We start from the raw sequence: 21,508 nt of genomic DNA on the forward strand, positions 1-21,508 counted from the left end.
CTGTCCAAGTTTGGTACAAATCTAGGATTGTTTAAGAAAGTTCTTAAAATTTTAAAAACTTTAACCATAGAGTGAATGTTATATTTCCCGGCAGTAAAACTAAGTCCATTTATAAGTAAAATACGGAAAAAATGGACTTTTAATTTTACAAAACTTCCTTTTGAATACTATCTTATAGTCACAAACAAGCTTCTGTCCAAGTTTGGTAGAAATCCAGGATTGAATATTTGTGGACGTCGACGACGCCGATGGAATGTAGGATCGCTATATATGTCGCGCGTTTTCGACTAAAGTCGAAGGCTCGACAAAAACGTAAAATTGTGCAATAATCGGATCGATTGCACTTTCTAAACAAATTTAATTGATAGGTTTCGATAACTCGTCTTCCTTAAACATTAAATTATTCTGATATTTAACATCATTTAGTCTTCGAATAACACGGAACTGTCCATAGTTTTCATCTTTTCTTCATTTTTGGCGGAAACAATATAATAGCACTTCTAATGACTATTACAGAAATAATATTAAAATTATCCTTCAAACCAAGGTATGAATGGGTTTCAGTGGGTTAAGTGAATAGTTCAACCTCAACTATACCAAGTGTTTTGTGGAATTTCACAAGTGTCTAAGAATACAACTTGTGAATTTGATTGCTTTTCGCTGAGGATTCGTGTGTTGAATGATCCTATCAAATGATTCTTTGCCATGCGTTCAAATGACGAAAATATCATCAATAAGGTTGTAGAATGGTTGAAGAGCGAATCCACTTAGTAGTTTCTCCTTTAAATGTACCATGAAGATATTTGCAAATGACATGGTCACTTTGGTCGGTAAGTTCTATTGTTAAACGTAAAAGTGTTGCGGTGAATTACTACTTCACGTAGTTCTATTATTCTATAATTATTCATCAAAGGTACCAGGATTATAATTATAGACTTCAGACGCGCGTTTCGTTTACATAAGACTCATCAGTGACGGTCATATCAAAATATTTTTAAAGCCAAACAAGTACAAAGTTGAAGGGCATTGAGGATCCAAAATTCCAAATGTGCCAAATACGAAGACCACTGTTGTAAACGTTGAATTCCGAGCGTTCCTAGTTTAAAACCTAACACCATCTTTGTAGAAAATAACAGTAAAGATTTATTCACACTACATGTATATACAGACGTTAAATAAAAGACAAAATACACGGCATACACTCTGACTATTCAAACATTCAGCCATCTTGTTGATCGATATTTGGTTAGACATTTTGTTTAAATGTAGCCTCTAGACGTTGGTGTATAATGAGGTGACATTCGTTGTTGCTAGAATAGTACCTTCTGGTAAATTTTTGATACATTCGTTCATTTTGTCGTTCTTATTGATAAAGTCAGAGGTGTCTCTTACAAAACACTTCATAAGAGGGACTAATGGTTTTATATCTACAAAGATACTGATTTTTGTCAGGAGGGCAGTTTGTGTCACTGATTATTGGTCTGCCTGGTGGTAAACCATCCACAAAAGTTTTGTGTATTTAAGGTAAAAGGTAGAACTGCGATGTTTTCGGTTCTTTGTCCAAAAAGTAATTCTAAATATATTGGTGGATCTCAGGTTTTAGAAGTAAGTAGAGGAAAGTATGGTTGATTTTAAATATGGGAAATATTTTAATGACCTTTATCTTTTTGAGGAGACTTGCTATTTCTTTTCAAGCAGTTATGTTTCTTATCTATTTCAGTTTTGTAAAATTTCATGCAAGGTGTATTTGAATAGACCAGATGTTTACAGAGGTGTTAACCAAAACTGCTGAAAAAAAGACTATTTAAAAAGCTATGAGCATCCTCCAAGCATGCTGCAACATCCTTGTAAGAATTAATATATGATTATTTTAAAGAAATATATTAATAGCATAAAAGAAATAGCAGTAAATGCATGTAAAAGCCAACTATTTTCAGAGCTGCTTCATTTTGTGTTGAGGTTCTTTAATATTTTTAATAGGTTGAATTATTTAAGCAAAATAAGACAATTATGCTACTTTAGCCATCAATTGGCTTTTTATACAACTACTATGATTATTTTTTTGTTTTTTTTTTTTTTTTGACAGGAAACTAAATCACCCTTGTATATATATTTTTCACAAAACAATCAAATATTTACATGTGTGAATCTTTATTCATAACATCAATAATATCAAATAAACACAATGAAAATATCAGTAACATTATAAAACAAAACAGTGTTAAAGCTAAACTTCATATAGAAGCAGAGAGCCGTGGTGTAGTGGTTGGTGCATCGGACTACTAACACAAAGGTTCCTGGTTCGATTCCCGATAGTCCGTCGGAAGGGGACGATAAATGGCTGACCCGTGTTAAGAGAGAGCCATATCTCTTGCACGTTAAAGACACCCTTGTAGATTTCGAAAAAGAGTAGGCTTATGCCGCTACAAGGCAGCACTCGCACCCGCAAAGTGGAAAGGAATTAATATAAGTTGCAAAACTTGTTTCCCAATCCACTATAAATAAATATGTTAAAACTAACTATATAAAAGCAATAACTATATGATTGTACACAATATTCGTATATATATATATAAACATCATTTTTTATGTGTGTAAATGCTGTTTAGAAGTTGTTATTTTGTATACCAATAATAAGTTTTTGAGAACTTCTAAACTCAATAAGATAAAACAAAGAGGCATACATGTACACAATGACAATAAAAATTGTTTACCTTGATAAAGTTTTTTGACCTCATATTAAATTACTTCAAGCTTATGTGTACACATGAAATTGATACAGTGAAACCTGGATTAACCGAAAACCTGTATAAGCCAAACATGTTCTTAAGCACTGTCATATCAATTTGTAGGCGTTGTAAACCTGATAAAACCAAATATTGGCCAAAATCCAAACACAATCTTAAGTCCCGAAGAGGTTTGGTTAAAACAGGTTTCACTGTACAAAGATATCTCGTGGACTCAAAATTTGAGAATAATTAATATGCCAAGGATGATGATAATGATGGATGGCTGCTTATTGTCCAAAGGCAAATTAATACAGTGAATCCTGCATAGACCGAAAAAAAAAACTGTATAAACCAAACATGATCGTAAGCACCTTTATATCACACTGTATGCGTTGTGAACCTGGTAAAACCGAACAGAATTCCAAACCGAACAAAATCTTTAATCCCAAAGAGGTTCCGTTTAGCCAGGTTTCACTGTATACTGTAAATCAACTTATTTTCGCAGATACTGTATTTTGCGTTCTACCCTTTTAAGGCCACTTCACAGCTATCTAATTTCCTGATTTTCTAATTATATTGTTGTAGTCTGATAAGAAATAATCAAAGATCTACATATACGCATTGATTTATATTCGCATTATTTTTCTACTCCTGAAAGTCACGAAAAAAAGTGGCTCGTGAAATAAGTTGGTTTACAGTACACATTCAGGATGAGAACATGTTAGTGTAGTATGAAATACAATCCTGCTTTGAATTAGGCCGACATACTGAGCTGTAAACAAGATATAAACAGCACGCAGGAAGACTTATAACCTTTAATACCCGGAATCTTTTTCTCAATCCAACTGACCAGCTTTTGCTCTTACTCCCTTATACTGCATGTTTATTGAAGAAGCAGCAAATACCAATTTTGAAGTCTTGGTTTTAAACCCACGACCTCCTGCTGTACTGGAGGCCAACGGGCTACCTTGAGACCACCAAGGTGGTTTTACGTCAAAGAAGACAGTGAGGAATGGTGTGTTGAAGTATATTATTTTTTTTAATAAAATATCAATTTTGTTCAATCTTTAAGACAGAAGTTCAGAATCAGACTTGTACATAAAGTCTATACAATTACTTACTGTAAATTCAGAAATTATTGCATGCAATATTATTGCGATTTTATCATATCAGACTACATTGCGATTTTAATGTTTGTGATTTTGTGAATTATCTGTTTAATTCATATAAAAAAGGTGAGTTTAAAGTATCGTGATTATAATTTTCACAATAATAAAAACATTGCAATAATTTCTGAATTTACAATACTTTAACAGAATAACAACCAGTTCACAACATATATCTACTATAAATAAATAATGCTAATGTTAGTATACTGTTAACAATGATTTAAACAACAAAATAAATTATTTTTAACAATCCTTTCGTATAAGAGATATAAAAGTCATTACTATAAAAATCTTTGGCTTTCACTTTCGCTTGTATGACAATCTGTATAATGTAACCCACTTTTGGAAATTTTATAGTACATAAGCGTACACCAAAACGTTGTGACTGATTAAAAACATTCCAAACAATTGAAATTCAACCAATGACATAACTTTATTTTCATTTTGGTGTACGAACAATGAGATATCCATAGTCTTTCAGATTCTGAAAAGGCGAATTAGTGTCAATCACACTTATTGCAATCTCAAAATACTGTATATCATGTTATTGCCGGAATGTTTCAATTTTCACCAATTTTTAAAGATAGAACAAAATCTCAAAAGTAAAATTCCACCAATCTAAAAGTGCAAATGCTATTGTTTTGTAAAATAAGTTTTTTTCCATCCGCAAACATATATTGTATACCTTATTCAATGTAAATCATAAAATTTTACACCCTCAAAAATACCTTATATATATGGTATTACGAAATATCAATTAAAACCAAACTAACTAACAGAGCTAATGATTTTATAACATTCACTACGTAAATCAAGTCATTGGTTTAGCTGTAGTTACATATACAAAATGGCTACCAAAAAGTATCCTCAAGGACAGATAAAATAAAATTAAAATATCAAAAAACCCATGAATAATTTTGATGAAATATAAAAAATAAAATGTTAAAATTCAACTCTATTATGTCTATATTTCCAACTACAAATATTAAATAAAACATTTATTATTTCTGCACAAAACATTTTAATACCCCTAAAAACAGATCAATAATTAAAGTATTAAAAACCATAAATATTTTGGATGAAATATAAAAAACAAAATGTTAAAATTTAACTCTGTATTTCCAACTACAAATATTATACAAATCAATTATTATTTCTGCACATACCTTTTAAGAGCTTGTCTCATAGAAAACCATGCAAAAGTGTCCAGGAGTGAATTTTGCGGAATCTCTTTAAATTTGGTACACACAACACTTAGGCCATGCCAATATCACTTGAAAAATATTTTGCTTAAATTTTATCGGATAGACGCGTTTAGTAGCGCCATCTATTTTCACCCTTTTTTTACGGGAAAAAAGCCAAATTCAAGGGTTTTTTTATTGATTTTAATCCACCAAATAATTAGTTCTAGCCATGAAAAATATCTATTTCGTTCAATGCACATGATAAATATATATTGGATTTTTTATAGTAGGATCTCTATGTTTATTAAACAGGTGTTTGAGGAATTGGCTATTTTACAAAATTTAGGACCTGAAGAAATGCTAAAATATAGAAAAGGTGAATACATATAAATGAACTACTATGATAACTTAAAGAAATATAAAAAATCCACAACGGCAAATATTTAGAAATATATTTTTTGAGTGATATTATACTTCAGCTGCTGCTTCTTATTAATTCAAAGCAAAATCATAGTGAAAACAATAATCAAAGTACTAAAAGCTCTCATAGAAAGCTCCATTTCACAAATGAAAAAAAAAATGGTTTGATTCAAAATCCAAATCCTCCAATTTGAAACTGCTTATTGCATGTTTTGTTTTTAAAACTGTTTCCATGATTATATCTGGCACTTGCTTTTAAATGCACTTTAATATTCAAAATGAAATATAAGCACGGACATGTGCTGGATCTGCATATTTATGCAAATGTAATGTTATTGGAAATTGTACATGCTACTGATGAACATTCATTTGTTTGTAAGTATGCCCGTTATTCAGTATTTTGGTCCAATAGTACCTGATCTGGAGGCTTTAAATTAGAAAAAACACAAATCCTAGTCATAACGAAAAAGTTTAATTACATGTAGGTCAGGTTTGAAAGGTGATGACAGAATAACTTGTTATCAATTTTTAACAAAAAAAAACCCATCACGATCTTTTTTTCAAGTGTAAATTACACAAAAGTTTAGCTTTTTTGGTTTGTTTTAATGCAATAAGACACTAAATCCTTTACATCTCTTTTTAATAGCCCATAATGACATTCAAATCATTATAATGATTATATAATTTATAGTTCATAAAATCATTGATACCAGTTGACTCGGCAAAAACATATCAACTTTCAGTTAACAGCAGAAGTAGCCATATCATTGTCCTTGTACTATTCTATGAATGGTAACTTCTATTCTGGCTTATAATTTTCATTGTTTATTCACAAAAACAAGATCAACACATCTAATATCTACCCTGAATAGCATAATTCTTATTTTTGGTAGGTTCTCTCTATCGTCGCTTATACACTATCATTTCCAGAAACTGACACTTTGGTGGTGGAGGTCTCTGATTTTTCTTACAGAAAACATGCATTGATTCTTTCAAGTTTGTTAAGTTGTTAATCGGTTTCCTTTTTAACAAAGTATCCAACTTAAGTAACTATTGTAGTTTATGTAATTTGGAGCTTCATTCTACCTCACAGATACATGTATAGGTAGCTTAGGACTTGCAGTGTGAATCTTAATACTTTTCTCTTACTGCGATGTACCCTTTCAAACTTCCTTTTTTCTGAATTTCGCTGACATTTTATTCAGTATCTTACATGTATGTAACTACAAGTTCAATATACCGACCAAATCCACACATGAATATTTGCACTATAAAACCTGGAAATTCAGTCTTGTCCTATATCCTATCCTATCAATTATGTACTTTAATTTCTATCCATTTGAAACATTTTGTACATGTTTAATTAAGTTTAAAATTTCTCCACAACTTCTATCAAGATTTGTTCAGATCAGGACATGAACAGAAAAAAACATTGGTGTCATGCTAAACGGCAAGTAGCTTCGACTGCTGAATTTTCATTCATAGGCGGCCTGTTTTCTTGTACATATGGGTTATGCTGCTCCAGCAACGAATAGCTTCAGAAGTATGTGCTCACTAAATAGCCTGGACAACCTAAAATATGAAAAAATTTCATTGTTAAATATACAAATATAACCCTTTTGAACAGAAACCAAGTTATGACAGAAAGAAAAAAACATCTTAAAACAACATAATCAAAACCAATTTTAAAACAATTTTAATACAATCAACAATAATGTTGGGTTGATGTCCCATTGATATATAATCCCGATCTCCTTTTACTCATGTGCATGATGTGTGCAAAACAATGATGTAACTATGCATGTACATGTATGTACATACTAACATGATAACTTAAAATTAGATTTCCAAATTTCAACATTAAAAATACATGTATTCCCGCCCTGAGAACAATTTCTATTTCGCTTGCATGGTTAAAATTGGAATGTAAACAAAATTGATTAATTTAAATTCTAATTTACCTTACTCATTTTAAAAATAACGAATTTAAATCATGAGAATAATTATGAGAGTGATGGAGTATAGTATCCTGCATAACAATACATAGTCCCCTCTTGCTTAAAATTTCTTTATACTGGAACAAAATGCTATACTTAAAATAATCTATAACTTGGCATGGTGTATTGTAATACATATCAAGTCAATATCTTCAAGCATGATAAATAATTATATATGTATAAGGTGTGAAAACTGAGTATTAGACATGTTTGATTGAATCAGACGTAACAAAATTTGTACTTGATATGTAACCTGTCATTATAAAAGTACATACAAATACTTGTACCAATCATTAAAAAAGGTGCAAAATGGATTATTTGTGTGAATTTTCTAAGGACAGACGGACAGACAGACAGACAGACAGACAGAGACGGACAGACAAAAATCAATATATTTTCATATCAAAACAATTTACAAAAAAACAATATTTGACAGGCAAGAATCAATGACAACAGACAGACAGACAGCATATTTTCATATCAAAACAATTTACAAAAAACATATTTGGCAGAAAAGAATAAATGACAACCGCTGTTTTTGTTAAATTCATTCCCAGTTTATACGAATAATAAGGAACAATTTAGAGCTTGACATAGATGATACATGTACTACACCTGATATTGTAATATGCATGTTGATAATACATATGACATGTATGAAGGATATATACATGTATATATATATATATATATATATATATCACCAATGTTTTTGATTTGGGAAACTTATCATTAGATTGACTTTCATATGCCCCATTTATGTATTTGATAGTAAATTACTTGAGCCCTTATTTTACCAAATAATCTTGCAACATTATTAATCCAAAATTCTACTGAAATATAATGCCTAAAATTGAGTTTTGGTACATACATTTGTACATTGTATGTCATGTAGTTTGCAATGTAAGAGACAAGTGATCAGCTTCGCCATGAGCGCATGTTGCTGTTTCAAAAATGAAAGTTCAATAACTTCTCAATGCCATATCTGACAGAATGATAGACATACAGTCAAAGTTATACCATAATAAGTCCAATTAACGGGCATAAAAAGTATTAACTATTGATTATATGTGCAATGTCAATTTACATGTGCTATTATATATCTTGCCAATATTATATTCATGATATAAATATTTATGTACAAACATTTCTCATTTTTATGTAGATCAGACAGTTCCAAGTTTTCCCGTTTGAATGGTTTTACATTAGTAATTTTTGGGGCCCTTTACAGCTTGTTGTTTTGTGTGAGCAAAGGCTCTGTGTTTAAGGCCGTACCTTGACCTACATGTATAATGGTTTACTTTTATCAATTGTTACTTGGATAGAGAGTTATCTCTGACATTGGCACTCATATCACATCTTTCTATGTATATCTATATGGCCGTGTTCACACCAAACGCCATGTACAGTAAACATGTTTACAATTAGTTTACCGTAATGCACACTGGTTTCACATTAAATTTGTTCACATCTATACACCTTGTTTAATTACCTGTACATACGATTTGTTCACAATTGTAAACTATATGTCATTTAAATGTTCATTACGTAAAACCAGAGACATATACTACAGTATTATATGTCTCTTAAAACCGAATACAAATTTCTCGGACAACTTTTCTAGCAGTTAAGGAACGATCATTTGACTTAAAAAAAAAGGTGGGGATGGAGTGTTCCCTGAAAAATATTCTTATTCCCAATTTCATATTAAATATTCTGGTCACACAGATGATAAAAGATAGATCTGAATTCAGAGTTTCCCCATACATTATGGTGTTAAATATTGAGAAAAAAAATTTTTGATTGTTAGCATCGAAAAAAAACTGAATGAAATCATTCGCGCAGAAAAAAACTATGACCACCCCCCCCCTCCTGTATGAAATCCATTTTGATGATGTGCAGTAGTTTAAAGATAATAAAGATGTCTCGATTACGCATTAGAAAATGTAGGCTACAGTAGCGTGTTTACAAACGAAGAAAAAAAATGTGATGTTTTAAGGACCAATATATTTCTATTTTTTCTTTTTCTTTCAAATGTTATTTCTTCTACGAGGAGTATTTTGCAACAGGGATTAGGTATTTTTATTATATTTCTAAGTGTGCTTTAACGGATCTGAGATACTAGACAAAAAAAAATTACCTTACACTTTTTTAGAAATGCATTTATAAATGAATCGTTGTTTGAGTGAAGCTCAGTGGCAAATATTTCTGTGTACACTCAGTCGATTCGGGAAGACCTTTTCAAATGAATAATGTGTTTTGCAATGATAATGCTTTGAGTCTTGATAAGGGGTTAATAAAGCTACGTAAAGTTTAATGTATCAAGTTTAAACAAATATTTCTGTAAAGAACTTTATTAATAATTGTCATAAACATCCAATTTTATTCAAAAATCGTTTCTTCCTTAAATATACATGGTAAAATTATTTTTTTCCATGCCTAGTTTTGTGTACACTTAACCTACACAAGGCCTACATTGAATATCGACTGCATGTAGACAAAACATGATTTAAACTACATGTAAACATTGAGTTTTATCAATGTGAACGTAATTGTGTTTAGTTTACGTGTGAGTTACAATAACACAACACGAATTTAGGTCAATGTGAACACGGCCTAAGTCAGATGGTATAATATGTATTTGTGACTGCAGGTACTTTCTATACAACAAAGTATAGACTGTTCCTGGTAACTGTTACCGAGAAATTCACCCCCTCTTCCTAGTAGTGACTGATTAAGTATAAATTAGGTTCGTCACAGACACTGGACTTGTATTTGTAATTCCAAACTGTAAAAGGATTACAGCTGCAGTTAAATTTCTCAGTGTGTCTTTTTGAAATCTCAGTGTGTAATTTTCAATTCTCAGTGTGTAATATTCAATTCTCAGTGTGCATTTTTCATTTTTGTAATCTCAGTGCGTCTTTATGAAATCTCAGTGTGTAATTTTTAATTCTCAGTGTGTAATTTTCAATTCTCAGTGTGTAATTTTCAATTCTCAGTGTGTAATTTTCAATTCTCAGTGTGCGTATTGAAGTTTTTAAATCTCAGTGTGCTTTGTTGTAATTCTCAGTGTGTAAATTTTTCGAAAAATGGTTTAAACATAGGTTTGACGAGAACGGCTTGCCATAATTTTAAGTTGAAATTCTATAAGATGATGTTTTACTACATGCATCGTATAGACTTGTCATTTATATCAGTGATGATATATTTCCTTTATTACAGACTCAACATTTATTGGTGAAGCCAATTTTTATTTTTTTCTGAAATAGAGCTCCTGAGGATTCATTAATTTTTTTAGATACAAAATTTCGTGGATTGAGGAAAAGTTGTATTTTCGTGGATATTTAATTTCCTGATTTTACCAAAGTCTGAAGAAAATGTGTTTTTTTGTTTTGTTGTTGAAATATTTAAAAATATGTGATTTACTTTTACCCACAAAATACACAAAAGTTGATTTTCCATAAATAACAATGAATCCATAGAATTTGAATCTATATACTTTAGTACTATTATCATACAGAGAAAATCCTGACTCCAGATCTAATGTCAGTCCACATAAATTCCCTCTCCATGTACAACCAAATGGCTTGTGCTGGAAAAGAGGAAACCCTTTACATTTAATATGAAATTTTACCATGGAAATATTCTAATAGGCTTTTAATAGTTATAAACTATACACTGTATGTTAGGTTTATACAATAAAAATACAATTAATGTTATACTTGCTTATTTGTATGTTTAATTGAATTTCAGCTATTATTGTAAATAGTTTTTATAAGGGGAGAAAGCTGGTGTTCGTATAGACAATAATGATGATGGGAGTTTATAATGACTTTGATTTGCTATACAGCCCTCGCATGGTCGGCTATTAAAAACGCCCTTTGCCAGGAGAACTGACAATTTAGATCACAGTAAATACATATGGCCATGACCAATGTTTGAACTCATAATTACCTCAGAGTTGATAAGCTAGTAATTACTGCAGATAATTACCTGTGATTATGCTTCATCAGACATACCTTTAATCTTGTTATACTTCTATGATTAGTTCTGTACCAAGCCTTTTCAAGATGTGGTAATTCTGCTCGACTTTCTGTACTAAGGTAAAGTTTCTCTCCAGTTCAAGCCAGTATGTTACAACAGTGTTGTCTATCATCTAATAATTCTTTATCCTAATAATGATTTGAGCAAAATAAGGGATTTTACATCTTTTACTTGTATATGCCTTTTTGCTTTTTTCAAGAACATATGTTGAATAAAAAGTTAACTTTAAAAAATACATTACATTGTAATATATATATATTGACTTGTACTTTCTAAATTTCAACTGAATTTAACAATAAAAAGTTATCATGCATGTAAATTCTTTAGTAAATCAGTGTATAATTTATTGCTGGAAAAGAAAAAAATATTCAGGATATTTTTACACATAAATATTTAGGTATTTTGTTATACATTTGTAACATGTAGATTGTCAATACTTATTAAGCAGAATTTTAGCCGATCAAATCATAGGTGAAATCAAATTGCATTAGAAAAATATTTTTTGCAAATTACTATCATTTTTACAATTTTATAGCAACAGAAAAGTAGAGGTGGATGTTTATCCAACAAACAATACCTTACAAATCTGCAGCATACATTCATAAACTTTGAACACTGTATCACATTTAACCCAATCTCTGGTTTGCATCTGAAAAATCATAAAGTTTTACAGTAATTTACGTATAACTTTGGAAGTGAAAACTTTAAATTTACCACTTGGAACTCATGGTGTAATAACAAAGTTCTTAAATTCTTTGAAATATAGAAAATGTAGTATGTGAGGTTCTAAAAACACTGATAGGCTTATTTTTCTAAAAGTTAAAGATTTATAAAGGTAAAATCTTTTTTATATCAACTTTTAGTAGTTTAAGCGCCCTCAATAAGGCTAAAATTTACAGCATCAACAAATTTATTTTCTGAAACTTTTCTTTATCTATGTCATTTTAATTTGAACACTCAAACAAATAAGATTTTTTTCAGTCTTTTTTGGAATATAGTGGATAGTCTGCAAAACGATACTGACAATCAAAATTTATCTATTTAAATGATCAGTGTCATGATTTCTTTATGCTGTCTTTTTCCTATTAAAAATAACATTCTTTCTGATGAAGTTCTATCTTTAAATATAAAATAGTTAATGAAAATCTAGCAAGTCAAAGGATTTATTATACAAAAAAGGTAGTTCCGTTAAATTTTTTCACCAACATTACTGGATATTTTAGGTCTCTATCCTACTTCGAAATTTCTTTTCTACCCCTTTGTGTATATATGAATTTCAAATCTTCTGCCACTTACTGGTGGATAGTCAAAGAGATAAATATCTGGTCCTTTTAAAGCTACAAATTTTGGTTTCCGTGCTGGTCTGTGTAATGATGGTGAAACTCGCTCATGCATCCAATTCATCCTCAGTATCTAATAATAGAAAACTTTTTCAATTTTTGTTTTCAATGATGTTGGACAAATCTTTCCCTATGGGGTGTTATAGGGAATCTGTACACAATGTACCATAATAGAGTCTTAAGAACAAAATAATCTTCACTGTAAATTCAAAAGGGGGAACGTCTGTAAACCTTGACAAAACCACTTGCTAGACTATGTCTGACTAAATTGAAAACAACTGTAATATTACAGGCTTTGTACAGAAAATGGTGGGTTAAACCTGGTTTTATAGGTAGCTAGATCTCCCACTTGTATAACCATGTCTAAGTCAGAAAGTAAATTATGCAAAAGAATGGGTGGCAAGCATCACACTATTTTTTTTTATATTTTGTTCCAACATAAAAACAATGCCTGTATTGAATAATGGCAGGACAGAACACAGTTTTTAGATTTTTAAATTGGTGAATCGCAACTTAAACTCATCGAAACAATGAACTACTCAACCAATTGTTAAATACTAATTTTTAACAATCAAAAATAGGAATTGAATTCAAGGCATTTGTGTGGCAGATGTTTTGAATGTAATTGTTGGTTTATATAAACATATGAAAATGTGGTATGACTGCCAATGAGACACTCTCCAGTAGAGTATATATACAAAATGGTAAATGAAAACAATTGGAATTAACAGCAGCAAATGAAAACCACTGAATTACAGGCTCCTGACTTGTGACAGGCACTTAATGAATGTTGAAGGGTTAAACATGTTTGCTGGCACCTAAAGTTTTCTACCAACCTGTTCTTCTGGTATCAACAGTCTGTTACTCATTCTTATCTGCAATTAAAATAACAAAGTTGTTATCAAATCGTTACATTTCTCAGTTCAGAATTTGGAATCAAATATACTTTCAGTTCTTATATAACAAAAATCTTTTTCTGGCATTTTAGCTATTGACAGCCTTCGCCCTCTTTACTCTGTGTCAATGATGTAGTGCATTTACAAGTTTAACAAAAGAAACAACTGATTCAGAAGCAAAAGAAAGCAAAATTCATATCAAAAATTTATATTTGATAGAAATATATACTCAATTCCTGATCTAGGTTATAGCACTTACCATTTTTGAAATGAGAAATGAAATATTACTGGATATTGCTCTGATCCAATCAGCCAATGAATGACACCTTGGTGTTAAATTTTATGAAGATCAATTATACTGGAGTTAAATAAAGAGATAATCGTACTTGTGTGCATGGATAGACAAAAATATACCTTATGTGAGACTTCAACAGGTGTATAAAAAAACTTGTCTTATGTCAGAAATCTATCTACATCAATACTTGACTTTAATTCCATAACGTAATAGATATTATAATTTACAGTTCATATGCTAAAAACAAATTCAACAAAAGAACAATTGTCTGTGAAATAAATAACTAACCTTAGTTTATCTGTACCAGGACAGAATATGGTTAAATAGGCGAACAACAATTGTATTGAAACATAGACCCTCCATTGTCTCCCTAAACCAGGAAACATTTCTCTACACTGAAATATGTTATAAAATACTATTTTAAATTTTAATACTCATGTCATGCGATGACAGTTGTATATAAAATGATGATAAATATATTGTTTAATTATGATGACTTTGTGCAATTCTCAGACCTAACAGCTTTAGGAAAAATTTGGCCGCCACCTACGATCCAAACATTTTGTAACCAAAAGATTCCAAATGTGATATAGAATCAATATAAAAACTTTTTGGATCGTGGATGGCGGCCAAGGTTAATAATGCCAAAAACAGTTAAAATTTTGGACAAAATTGACCAAAATTAACCTAAAATACAAAAAATTGTATATTTAAGGGGTCATGGCTTAAAAAAATTTAATGGAAGGTGCTAAAAAAGTATATTTTAGTCTTAACAGTATTATCATAATTATTATGTCACCCGATCGACAATGTCGGGTGACATATTGCTTTTCCTCTGTTTCTTTTTCTGTATTATTATTATTATTATTCCACCTATTTTGTCCGGCAGTTTTCTCGGAGCCAATGGAACCAATCTTAATGATAGTTAAGTATAATAGGGAACACAAAATTTCGGGTTTCTGTAGGTCTTAAGACCATTAAAAATGGCTGCCGTTACCATGGAAACGGAACAATTGTGAAAAATTCTAGTTTTTGGTTTTGGTGAATTATTTGGAGATGCTTAGACTCAGAATCATTATATTTTGATACAATGTAGGATCCGGGCATATACTGGTTTTGGATGATTTTGGCAATCATTGGAACTATCATGTTGCCATGGAAACTACATCAAAAATTTCCACAATATCAAAATGCTCCAAATTTAATAAAACTCCACAGTAACGATGAGCAACATTGGTACATATGCAATTTGGCATTAGAATATCAAAAATGTCTGCCGTTACCATGGAAACAAGTCAAAAATGGTAAAAATGCTTCAAAAACCTCAAAGTGGCATTTACTTTCTTAAAATGGTAGCTCAAATCCATTGAAACTTTGATAGTATGTTCGCTCCCATGTACCAATGTGGTATCTGCCATTAGAAATTTGGAATGGTATCTGTAACCATAGAAACCAGCCAAAATGTCAAAAATTTCAAAAATTTTAAAATGCTCCAAAATTGATGTAACTTAATATATTTGTTGACTGTCAAGTCTGCATGAGACTTTTGAAGTTGGAATTTCAAAAATGGCCACCATTGCCATGGAAACTGCAGAAATGTCAAATATTTTCAAAATGCTCCAAACTTAATGAAACTTAATATTATTGTTAACTGGCATGTGTAGATGAGACTTTTGACTTCGGAATTTTCAAAATGGCTGCCGTTGCCATAGAAACAGAAGAAATGTGAAACTTTTGACAATGCTCAAAATGTACTGAAAATTTACAGAACGATATATCGCAATGCGTTGATCTGCATTCACTGTTAAATTGTTTTCAAATGGTTGCTGCTTAGTGGCAATAGGGGAAGGGTGACTTCCGCTATTGCTTGCAATGGCAATTCTAGTTTCTATTTGAAATTTATAATTCTTTGGCCCGATCTAAAAAGCATTAAAAATTTTGGGCCAATTTTAACCCTTCGTGAACCTTCTCCTTTGTCCTTGAATCAATCTTGCTTACACAGAAAATGCAAATTTTACAAAAATATTCTAATTCAGAGACCGTTATTGGTCCGTGTCTTACATGTTTTGGTGCATGCACAGTCGACGTACTGACCGCGAAATTTAACCTTTATCCGAAGATCCCCAACATAATGAATTACTTTTGAGTTGTTATTCACAAGCAGATTCCACCTTCGAGAGAGTCATTTTGACAAAAATTGCAAGTCAAGGCAGACAATTTTTTTCTAAATACCAAAGTTTCTCTTTTGAACCTATAGATTTGACTCACCTGACTACCATTGTCTTGATTGTTGTAACTTGGACTATCTGCAAAGAGGTATAATGGAATATATTAACACTACAAATAGGTCACTATATAAAATGATTGATAAAAGTATAGAATTAATCCTAAAGAACCTTGATCACTCAACTAGCTACTAATTCAAAGATTATTTTCCTTTCTTCATCTTTGTCATTTCTAGTGTGTTTCTCAGCTGCATCATCCAATATTTGTTCACATGTTTAATTAGTTATCAAACAGTGTTAATCCATTTTTCTATTTTTTTATCAAATTTTTAAGTTGCCAGAATAAGCACTGTCACTAAAAATGGCCAATTCATGTCTTAAAAATTTCAATTTAACCATTGAAAAGAAGTATAGATCTCTCAAATAATTTTCCAAAAAACAGTTTCTTATTTGTCCGTCTCTCAAAGAATTTCCAAAAATAATATTTTCTTATTTGGCCTAAGATATTTACCATTCTTATATGACTTTTTGTTCAATTTGTATTTCATTTAGATTTTTTTTGTCAATTTTCATTATTTTAAGGAGGGTAACTTAAAATATGACAAAACAAGAGAAGTAAATTGAAATTTGTTATAAAGTTGTTTTAAATACACAAAGCTTTTTACAGAATGGCAGTAAGCCTAAGGTAAAGATCGTAGATAAATAAGCTGTCAATTGAAGCCATATAGTTATACAAGTTCTTTAGTTTACAGGTAAAAATTGCCTTCATCAGTTACACAAAAACATAATGTATGTTGACATTGATGGTGATAGAAAATAGAGACCAACATACTTTTTGGTATTGAAATTTTGAAATAAAAAAAACCGGAACATTTGAATTATTAATGGAAGGGACAGAAGAGGCTTAAAAATTGGGAGATTTTGACTCCCGCCGGAAGAATCACATGTCTGATACCTGATGTCATCATCTTGTTTTCCCCCGTTTTTTAGTTCTTGTTCTATAGTACAGACCAAATGGCTCTTCCCCGTTCCACTTTGCCCCAGAAGCAAAAGGTTATGACCATTTTTTACCTCATTCAATGCTATAAGCTGTTTGACATTCATTTTGTTATGAAACACACGTGTACACAACGACACTAATGTTGAGTTATATATTGACCAAAATTTCCCACATTTATTTTTAGCCAGACGATTGACCAATGAGAAACCAGTATAAAATTACATGCGGAATGGGTGTTGACAAGTCTTGAGACGTATGCAAAAAAATCCCGTTGACCGACTTCTGAGGCCTGCTACTAATGTTCCCGAAAACAATGATAGTCATATACCATTGTGCAGATAAATCAATTTAGATTTACGGCATAATAAGTTTAAGTAGGTTTGACAACCGAGAAACCGAAAAAAAACGGGAATTCGGGACTGGGTGTCATTTTTCAAAACAATTATCTAAGTACCTTGTGTTATATTAAGGTATATAGGAAATTTTGTTTTGAGACAAGTGACTGTAGCTTAACGCTCTCCAACTGTTTTGGTACTTATACATCCTCTGCTTAAACGTTTAGCGTTCCTGGTGAAGGTAAATGCAGAAAAGCGCTTCGGACACATGAAATTAATAACTTGTTTTCATTTTTTTAATGTTCCCTAATCATTTTAAATTTAACAGAAAGTATATATGATATATACATATCCATAAGTATACTACCATGAATGGTTTTACACTAGTAATTTTTGGGGCTCATAATAGATTGCTATTCGGTGTGAGCCAATGCTCCGTGTTGAAGACCGTATTTTGACCAATAATTTTTTACTCTTATAGATTGTGACTTGGATTGATAGTTGTCTCTTTGGCACTCATTCCGTATCTTCCTACATCTATATTATGTAACAAATATGTTTAATGTTTGTATATGCATTTCTTTTATGTATACATTGATGTGTTTTTAATCAGTCTCTCGAATCACTTTTTAGAGTGAATGATGTATAAACTTTGGTTTACCTTTTATATATGCATATGTTTAATAAAGTATTTTTCTTGTCTTGTCATGTCTATACAAAATATATACGAGTTGTGTATACAGAATGTTTTTTCATACTGGTGATCCGATGGATAAAATATGTAGTAGAGTTGTCACTTGTTCAGACATACTAATAATTATATAATAATTTATGTGACTGCATCATACATTAATCAATTTTAAGGTCATCTACAATAGATACTTCAGCTGATCAATACATTCAATCTGCATGCTATATATATCATTTACTGAATTACGACGCTTGATTAAAGCTGACGAGGAAAGCTAACACCCCGCCACCGAAAGATAGATTTTTATCGAGCCTAGCTGGTCGAGTGAACTAGAGCGTCGGGCATAGTGCAAGGCGATTTGGTGACACGATATCTCAGTAGCATGAGTTCGGATTCCGGCCGTGCTGTTATTTAGACGAATTATATTTATCCTTATGCTGTTTTTTCTATTCTTTATAGTTGTTTATATTTACTCTTTGTGTTAGCATCCCATTTAAACAGCATCAATGAGTGTCAACAGGTTATATTAAACTTTAATTGTTCTATAGAAATTACCATAAAAAAATATATAAATAGGAATAAAACAGTTACAGAAAAACTCAAAAACCGAATTTTTGTGTTTATGAAAGTTTAACGTACAATTTTAAGTTAATTTGTTGATGGAACACGTATAACATTGTAATTTACCTTTGTTATCATGTTTATTGATTTTTGTCGTGTCAATATTATATTATAAATTGAGTCAAAAATCCACATTTTTCGTTTTGTTAGATATTCATAATCATCTGGTTTAAGGTTGTTCCCTACTCTGTTTTAAAATAAAAAGCTTTTTGAAAGACTGTTATAAATTGATAGTATATAAATAAAGAAACTAAAAAAACAGAATAAATGGTGGGTCCGAGTGCTTGTTATCGAGATATAAGCCATTGAAAATTTGGTGGGAAATAATTCTCTCTAGATTTTTCTTACATTTAACATTGGCACTTTTTTGTGTAAAAACTATGAAAAAATAGTAAAGATTTCATTAGATTTTGGAATACGGCTTTTTAAATAATATTTAATAAAAATATGAAAAGAAAAGTAGGGGTTAGTGGGCAACTTTTTTTCATGATTCCGAAAATCTGGCAAAAATTCAAAAAGTAGAGGAGCAAACATCCTTATCTGATATAGTGCTATTTAAGAAATTGCCTGCTTATCACTCCTTGTCTTTTCACCATTATAACACAAATAGTTGCAAATTCTTGTAAACTTCTCATATATTTGAATGAAAAAAGCGCTAATGTAAAAGGAAAAACAATCTACAGAGACTTATTTTCCATCAAATTTCCAATAGCCTACATCTATAAAATAAGGACATGGACCTTTTATTTTGTTTATGTTAATTTCAGTTGTTGTTGTACTATAAATAAATATTAGTGCTTTAAAACTCCTAATATTTTGAGTGTCAGTACGCATACCATGTATGATTATGCCACAAAACAAACTTAATTAATAACATAAATTGATAAATTTCTGTAGTGTTCTTTCACTTGCAGTACCTTTCAGAAATGATATCAAATTGAAGTTCAGTCGTGATATGAAAAAAAAATTGCGTTGAATGATCTACATTTAATTATACAATCATGTTGTTGATAAGATATCATCAAAGGTGTTCATTACACGTACTTAATCTACAAATAATACATAGATTTCTGATAGACGGTATCTTCTCCTTAATTACATATGTATGTTTTCTTTAGCTGTAATCATTTATATTTTTATAGTACAAAAGATCATATAACTCCTCTTCAAAGAGACGGCTGTCTAGTTTTGTATTTCATAATCGCATTACAAAGAATGAAATGTTATGAACTAGCGTTTGAATTGATATTTAAAATATGTACATAAACAAGAGGGTGTTTGAAGATAAAATCCATAACAAAAAAGATACCTGGTGGAATAACAAAAAAATAGGCACGAAAACACTGTCATCAAAATCTTTCCGATAGAGATGCATAAACCCAACCAAACATTAAAGTTCAAAAATTTTAATCGATTGTTGTTTGAATACCATTAATCTTTTTAGAATATACAAAACAAGGCAACAACAAATATTTTGAGAATCACATAAACAAATTGATAATTTGTCTACAGGATCAGGATCTCCATTCATTTATTCATCTCGTTCTGCAGGAATCCAAAATCAATCAAAATAACACAATAGGAATATATACAAATTTAGTTCAAAGTAAAAAATAAATAAATACAGAATTCAAGGAAAATTTAGAACAGAAAGTCCCTTAATAAATGTCAAATGTCAAAATTAAAAGGTCCCACATAACAAGAAAGGAAAACAACTGTCATGCCCTTAACTTGGCACATGTCTTTTCTTATGAAGATGAATCATGGATTAAATCTGGTTTTAAAGCTTGCTAAACCTTGTATGACAGTCGCCTTTAAATCAATTATATTAACAACAATCTGTGTAAAAAGTAAACTTTCATTATATTATTATATTTAGAAAAAGATGCCTAACATAACCATTATTCGAAATAATTAGCAACATTCCAGCAGCACCTGCATACGGTATGTATATCTCCCAATTGATACGATATTCCCGTGCTTGCATTTCCTATCATGATTTTATTGATCGAGGGTTGTTGCTCACAAGGAAGCTATTAAATCCAAATGGTGAAGTTGAAATCATCTCTCCGTATATTTTACGGACGCCATCTGGATTTGGTTTACCGTTATGGAATAACCGTTTCACAAATGATATCGGATATGTTCCTTACGTCGTAACTACAATCCCCTTCTCTTTCATAAATGTGATCTATCGAATTAGACTATTTACCGGATTTGATATCTCATAAGCAACACGACGGGTGCCACATGTGGAGCAGGATCTGCTTACCCTTCAAGAGCACCTGAGATCACCCCTAGTTTTTTGTGGGGTTCGTATTGCTTATTCTGTAGTTTTCTATGTTGTGTTATGTGGACTATTGTTTGTCTGTTTGTCTTTTTTCATTTTTAGGCTTGGTGTTGTCAGTTTATTTTAGATTTATGAGTTTGACTGTCCCTTTGGTATCTTTCGTCCCTCTTTTATAGGTACAAATGCCAAAAATTGCGGTATTGCGTTCATCAATGTGTAATCATCCTAATCACTATAATAAAAATCAACAATGTCAATAAGGAGAAACAAAT

The 21,508-nt window shown here is 30.9% G+C and overlaps 1 pseudogene; it reads right to left on the minus strand.

Moving 5' to 3' along the window:
- Positions 1-7,056: 7,056 nt before the first annotated feature.
- On the minus strand, positions 7,057-16,378 carry LOC143053738 (gamma-1-syntrophin-like; annotated as a pseudogene).
- Positions 16,379-21,508: the final 5,130 nt, after the last annotated feature.

Source organism: Mytilus galloprovincialis, chromosome 12 (genome assembly GCF_965363235.1).
Source record: "Mytilus galloprovincialis chromosome 12, xbMytGall1.hap1.1, whole genome shotgun sequence".
NCBI lineage: Eukaryota > Metazoa > Mollusca > Bivalvia > Mytilida > Mytilidae > Mytilus > Mytilus galloprovincialis.